The 7,287-nt window shown below is 35.8% G+C and overlaps 1 long non-coding RNA gene across 2 annotated transcripts; it reads right to left on the bottom strand.

Moving 5' to 3' along the window:
• Nucleotides 1-303: 303 nt before the first annotated feature.
• LOC130965297 (uncharacterized) lies at nt 304-7,007 on the bottom strand. Of its 2 annotated transcripts, none has more exons than XR_009081214.1 (9): nt 6,529-7,007; nt 6,224-6,380; nt 5,484-5,596; nt 5,287-5,392; nt 5,030-5,123; nt 3,400-3,640; nt 2,172-2,878; nt 751-1,626; nt 304-559 (listed from the first exon to the last, which is right to left on the bottom strand). It is a non-coding gene; the product is annotated as an uncharacterized LOC130965297 (long non-coding RNA). The 2 variants fall into 2 exon arrangements; XR_009081213.1 differs by having other exon boundaries at nt 305-559; nt 751-1,696.
• Nucleotides 7,008-7,287: the final 280 nt, after the last annotated feature.

The following is a 7,287-nucleotide window of genomic DNA, read 5'->3' as shown; positions in this document are numbered from 1 at the left end:
TGCCACATTTTTTGCCACACTTTTAACAAATGACCACCCTTAAAAGCATGGCCATGTGAGAGATATGACCACGCTTTTTAAGCGTGGCGATAAAGAGAGATATAGCCACACTTTTAGAGCGTGGCGATAGCAAGATACAGCTACGCTTTTGACACTTGGCGATAGCCAGTGATACAGCCACGCTTTAAAAGCATGGCAATAACCTTGTAGAATTTAAAAAAATTCCTTTTTCTTATTTTTACCTTCACATAAATTTTCATCCTTTTTTATTACCAAACCTATAAATATAGTATGCAATTTTTATTACAAGACAAATCGAACAATAATTAGTGACATATATAATTTTTGCTATAATTATTTTATACAATAAAAAACTAATACTCCAATACAAAATAAATCTCAAGTTCAAATTCCAAAACTAAAAACTGAAAAAAAAAATACAAAAACAATACAGCTTAAATCCTAAGTCCTTTGCTGCTCCTCCTTCCTTTAGCCCTCTTAAACTTCCTTCCGTTAGATCATACATAATTGTTTCTAGAACATTTGTGAACTTTTTTACCTACAAAAGATGGCAAAAACAGATACAAAATTGATAAATTATATTGAAGCTTCACTTTCCATTCTGGGCAACACTAGCTTTATTTTCTTTTAGCCTATTACTCAAAGTCGCAAACTAAAACATGTGTTATCCTGTAAAAAAACTTTAAAAGAAGATTAAAGAATAAAAGAAAAGGAAACAAGCATTATTACCAGAACTCCTCCAGCAGATTTTCAGTTATTCTTTTGCCTCCACAAGCAAATACCAGGTCACTTAATATCACTTATGTCCAAGGAAACGAAAAAGAAAAATTAAGAAAATAAGCCAATTTATGTAATTAAAGTAAGCTAGATACCTAAACTTGATTGCCTTGATTAATAAGGAAAAAAACAACACAGTGCACAGGAACTGAACTGAAATGTGAACCAAAACAAGAGAAGAGAGAAATCAATAATTGAGATTAAAGTGAACAGCATACAATTCTTATCATAAAAAATAAATAGCCAAAGAAATATTGTAAATTGCCAAAGTTAGGTCATATTCAAGTCTAAAGGGTATTGCAGGGCTGGAAAAATAAGAATGAATCATGGAGAAGCAATTAAGGGCAGATACTTATTCCTATTTTCATAAAAATTTAAGATAAAAAGTGTTGAAGTACTGTATAGAATCCTTACGGTCGTAACGTATGAACATGTATGTCCTGGTCATAAATATCAAGGTTCAGAAAACCGGACCGGTCATCAAACCGCTCTAGTTACTGGTTTACTGGTTCACTGGTCTAACCGGTTCAACCGATGGTTCAACCGGAAAAACCGTTTAGAGTAGAATAATAAATAAATTATAAATACACATCCTAAAATATAATTATAGTCTGATATAAATCTTAAAATATATTCGAAATTTAAAACACTACATAAAATATCATCAACCAAATACATATGATCTTATCAAAATCCAAACTCAAAAGTTAAATAGTAATAAAAGCATATCTAAATATTAAATCCCAACATCATGGTTTATCAATCAAAATCCGCAAGAACTTGTTGCAAATCTGCTTCGGTGGGATGATCTTCACCTTCATTCCCACCCTGATCATGTTATTATTCACAGAATCATTGTTATCAGCAGTTGCTTCTTGATTAATACTATCTTCCATAACTAAAATTAATAAAACATATATGAAATTAAAAACAGCCATAGCAATAAACATTAACAATTCTATCTACATTCTACACAATGAACATTAACAATTATGCAGAACAAATTTGAGAAATTCAGCCAGTCAACAAATATGCAAAACCGAGTCAATTTCCAGCATTAACAAAGTACAAAACAGTAACAAATTTGAGCTACAAAACAGAAATTTGAGCAACACACAGAAATTGAACTACAAAGTACAAACACAAATTGAACTACCAACAGAAATTGAGCAACAGTGCAACACACAGAAATTCAGCTGCAAACCAAACTACCAACAAATAGAAATTGAGCTGCAAATCAAGTTACCAACAACCAGAAATTGAGCTGCAAACCAGGTTACTAACAAAGAAGTTCACAGAGGTAAAGAACAAAGATGAGCAGAGGAACTCAGTTCACAGAGGCAAGTTGAAGTTCACAGAGACGAGTTACTCACCGCGCGACGATGAAGACGATGAGACGGGGCAGATGAAGACGACTCAGACGGCTGGCTACTGGGCAGGGAACCAGGCGAAGAAGGGCGACGGCGGTTGGGCTGTTGACCGGTGACCGCGGCGACGAAGGAGGGGGCGGTGGCAGGCTGGGGTTCGGGCGTGGAGGGTCAGCTTCTGTCTTCTCTCATTCAGAAGGAGGGTTACTTGGGCTGACGACCAGGCGACGACGGTTGGGCTGTTGACCGGTGACCGCGGCGACGAAGGAGGGGGCGGTGGCAGGCTGGGGTTCGGGCGTGGAGGGTCAGCTTCAGAAATTCTCTGATTCTTTGTTCTCTTCTCTCACGAAGATGAACAACACAGAAGAGTAGAAGACAGAACACGCAGAATTAGGGATTCGGGGGAAGAAAGGGGGGTGGTTGGGGTAACCGGGTCAGGGTGATCCTCGGGTCGGGTTAAGGGTTACTTTGTCTTAAATAATGAAACGCCGTCGTTTATGCAGAACCGGCCGGTTACCGGTTCGGTTCAACCGGCCGGTTTTTGGCCGGTTCGCCGGTTCGTCGCCGGTTTTTTCCAAGACGGTTTCTGCAGGAGGACCGGACCGTCTGTATGGCCGGTTCGCGGTTAAACCGGTCGAACCGGCCGGTCCGGTCCGGTTTTCAGAACATTGATAAATATAGATCGCTTTGCAAAAGCTACGTGCAACAGCTGCCTGGAAAACAGCACAAATATCACTGATCATAACCAAGAGGGAAATCATATTAACTCTACACACTAGTTTAATAAGTGGATGCAGCATGGTTTAGATTGTAATTGGTTGATTCATGTGACATTTCGACCGGGAAAAAAATGGCAAGTCTAAAACTATAGTAGTATAGACACACCTAGTTGGCAACAGATGTTTCCAGAGATTCATGTCCAACTTGATTATCATGTAGTTTATTTTTCAATTTTCCTAATAAATTGTATTGTCAATATATAACATTGGTTCTTAAAAAGTCTCACCATTTGTTCTTAACAAATAATGTCTATTTCACTTACTATCTATTGATATTTAATGGGTGCAATAAACTAGTTGTAACTTTATTCATACTAGTACTACTAATATGAGCTCAAATCCACTAAGAGTAGAAATGTGAACCTAGTTAATCAAATTACATACGTGATACGGAATTGTAAGATATTCTTAATATTCTCTAACATACGTAAAGAAAAAGGTATAAACAAACTCACCTTTGTTCTTGCATTCTTCTTCCTAAATCTGGAAAGTCTTTGAACATTGAAACGGAGCTTCTCACCGATTTCTGCTCAACTCGACACAGGCTTCTAAATATACATCACTTCAAACTGCTGCATGATAAGTCCCGCTTTCTTGTAGCAAATCTCATTGTTCCTTTTATGTTTCTCACTCTATATCAATTTGAATAAGGAATTTGTAGAATGCAAAGACAAGAGGCAGTTGAATTTTCATAACCTGACAAATATTGAATCCAAATAAAAGTCATAAGTGCCAGAAGCAGTGTTATGCTTATACAACAGTTGGTGTACCTCTTCAATTGAAATGAGAAAATTATAATTATAGTTTTGCTAGTGTATTTTTCATACTGCCAATTTTTCCTTTTGATAAAAGACTTTGTTGCCATTAGTACATGCATAGATATTAGAGGTATGAAACTTGATTAATTGCATGAATTCAAGACAGTAGTTTTGGACCACGTCTTTCCTAGGACTTATAGGGCTTGCAAGTTCATCCATGACTCCTGCAATCTCCAAAACCATGACAAGGAGGAAGTGTCGGTAAAAACAAGAAAAGATCTTAGGCCAAAAGAGAAGAGAAAGAAAAGAACTTATTAGAATTTTTCCTTCCAGCTAAAAAGAACTTATTCATTTTGGGTCATTTAACACCAGAAGAAAGAAACTTTCATTTCAGTAATAAATAAAGAAAAAGCATGGAACAAAATCTTCATTTTTTATAACCTCGAGTCCTAATCAAACCAAAAATATAAAGAAATTAAATAGTTTTACAGAAATCCATTTTAATAAGCATATAACAAAACAAGCTTAAGGATGTTGACCAATTTAATAATTAATCATGAGTTGATAAAAATGAAACATTTTTCTGTGATGTGATATATGAATTGACATCTCAAATCTCTCTTTAATATACATTCAACCACAAAATTTACCAAATCAAGCAAATTTAAAATGACAGTATCTATAGCTGATTCAAACTTCACCATCACTTAAGATATTCAAAACCATTTGAAAAGTATTCATATCTGCTAAATACAATAACCAGGCCCAAAAAGCATTAAAGTATTAATCATAGTAGTAGCAATCAGGGGACATAGCTCGCAATTCAAAAAACACCGAAAATTTAATAAAATTAATTGTAAAATTTGCCAACACATAAGAACACGGCCTTAAATCTCTACCCTTTCTACAAATTTGCATGTACAGATTAGTGTTTCCAAAATTCCCCCAGCAAAAACTTAGATTCCTTAAAAAAGGTGATATAATATATAACAAAAACGAAAAAAAAAAAAAAAAAAAAAAGAAGAAACATCCAGAAGGTGAATAATCTAACCTGATCACCGGGAAAAAAAAAACAATTTTTAAAAAAATTACAGGCCGATCTATATGCCTCAGGATTGCAACGAATAAATATCCTGGGTAAATGAAATAGAAGCAAATTAAAAGAATAACAAAAAAAAAAACAGAAAAATATCTTAAAGAAAAATATCTTTAAACCTACCTATCAATTGAATTTTAAGGAAGAGTGGTTTTCTACTGATGGAATTGTGAAAAGACTAATTGATCACACACTATAAAAGCTTGTAAGAAGAGATCTCATAAGACTAACCATATGGTGTGTTGGAACAGCCGTAAGGGTTCCAAATCTTCCATTGATGCGGCAAACTGCTACAACAAGAAAAGTGCTGCTCTAACACTGACAACTGCAACACCAATTCACAAAGCATCAATTATTTTCAGAGTAAACTAAATATTGAAAGCAATCTTATATTTTGAAAAGGGAGCACCAAACTTGTGCTTAGTTACACTAGATTTTTATTTCTCCTGGTTAATGGAATTTGGGATTAATCTTAAATTATTGAATACCTTTCCGATACCGGCTACTAAAAAGATCAAATCATCTTGCTTCAGGTTCAGAAGAACCTTGACCTGCTGCTGTTAAGTCATGCATAACCAAAATTCTAAACATTGTCTGCCAAAAAAATTTCAAGGTTAACAATCATATATATGTTACAATCTCTATTTGATATTTGTATTCAAAAGAAAAATAAACAGCTCAATACCATATAGGATTTCCTGCAAGAGGCAAGCCGGCTACTAATGCTGCAAGAATCCCAATACATATTAAAAGTTGATTAACAGATCCAAGCGCACCGCGAATTTCAGTTGGAGAAATCTGTTCATTGTAAGGAATCACCCAAGCAGTCAATATAAAATATATAAATAAGATCAGAAATGTTAAAATAATTTATAGCAGCAAAATATGTATCTATCAAATGCAAAATCTCAGCAACCAAATATCCATTGTCAAACAAACGCAATCTTTGTGTGTTGCTTGATCTTGACCACAACAGCCTTAACTGAAAAGCCTGTCAAAGTAAACTTTCATATATGACGACTCAGATACTAATCTTCCCCTACACCAATGCTTGGATTAGATGTCATGGTATCTGGTGGGTGCATCCCAACAAGGTGAAAAACAAGATTTGCTAAAATAAAGGATCAGATCACGACTCCAATTTCAAAAGAACATCTTTCACATAATAAAATTTGTTGTGCAACAATAATCCAAGTGTGTCTCCAAACTTTATGATAAAAGGTTAACAAATAAAGTATTCATATAAATCTCATCAAATGGAAGATAAGTGCAAAACAATAAAACATAACCCCTTTGCACAAATGAGTAAACAAAGTAGAATGATTATGACGAAGACAGAAATTAACTCAGCTCGGAGCAATATATAGTTTTTACTTCTTTGGGTAGTGTGTGTGTGTGTACGGACTAAAAAGAAAATGAAATTACCAGTGAAAGAAGGGGCTTCCAAATGTGACCAGATTCAAGACACGTTCACGAAAAGAGAACTAAACAGAAGAATTCCGACCAACAACACAAAAGCGATATAAATTCTCGGAAGAAGTTGATTAGATCCAAGCGCACCGCGAATTTCAGTTGGAGAAATCTGTTCATTTTAAGGAATCCTAAGGTTTACTTTGCTGCAGTTTACCAGCCTCAATTGAAATTAACTGAAAAATAAAAAAACTTAAAAAAAAAGAAAGAAAGAAAGAAATAGGCACCATACTCTGGTCTGCTCTACACGGAGCATATACCTTGTGTTCGCGACGAGCATTGAGCATGTTTGGCAGAAGGTACCTCTCCAGTGCGGTGAAAACCGCTGGGCAATACATCAATTGCAAGTCTTCGTACTCCTCCGCTTTGTGCTCCTTGTTCAGATTCAGCCTCAGCCTCAGCCTTGCTCGAAGAAACCAATGCCCTCGCAGTTGGATTCTCCTCCTTCGCCGCTGTAGAGCCGTTTGCGGCCGTCGCCGGGGACGGCGCCTCCGGGCGGTCGTTTTGTGACATTCTTCAAATCGTTTATTGTGGGAGCAATTGAATACGCCAGAGTTCGCACTTCACACCATGAAGATGCGAGAATCGGAGGGGTAAATTAGGGTTTTGTTGAATTGGATTCGGGGATTTAGGGTTTTATTATTAGTAGTATCTTGTTTTTCTTTCTGGGTGAAGTACTGAAGAAATGGCATAGATGAGAATGACGGTAAGAGTGGAGAGTGAGAGAGTCTCGCGAAGCTTTTGGCCAAGTTTTAGGGTTATTAGGATGCAGGGATATTGGGTTTGGGGTTATTATTTTTTTTTTTTTAAACATTTTGGCCACACTTTTAAAGTATGCCAAAAGAGTATTAGGATATGGCCACGTTTTATAAATGTTACTGTAATGAAATTTTGTTGTCACATTTTTAAAACGTTTCTGTTTTTCTTTATGGCTACGTTTTTGATGTGTGACAAAAAAAACATAGCCGTATCCCTAATCAATTGCCACCCTTACAAAAGCGTGGCCATTGATTCTTTTC

Source organism: Arachis stenosperma, chromosome 3, assembly GCF_014773155.1.
Source record: "Arachis stenosperma cultivar V10309 chromosome 3, arast.V10309.gnm1.PFL2, whole genome shotgun sequence".
In the NCBI taxonomy this organism is placed as follows: Eukaryota; Viridiplantae; Streptophyta; class Magnoliopsida; order Fabales; family Fabaceae; genus Arachis; species Arachis stenosperma.
This window is presented reverse-complemented; position numbering and strand designations above follow the sequence as displayed.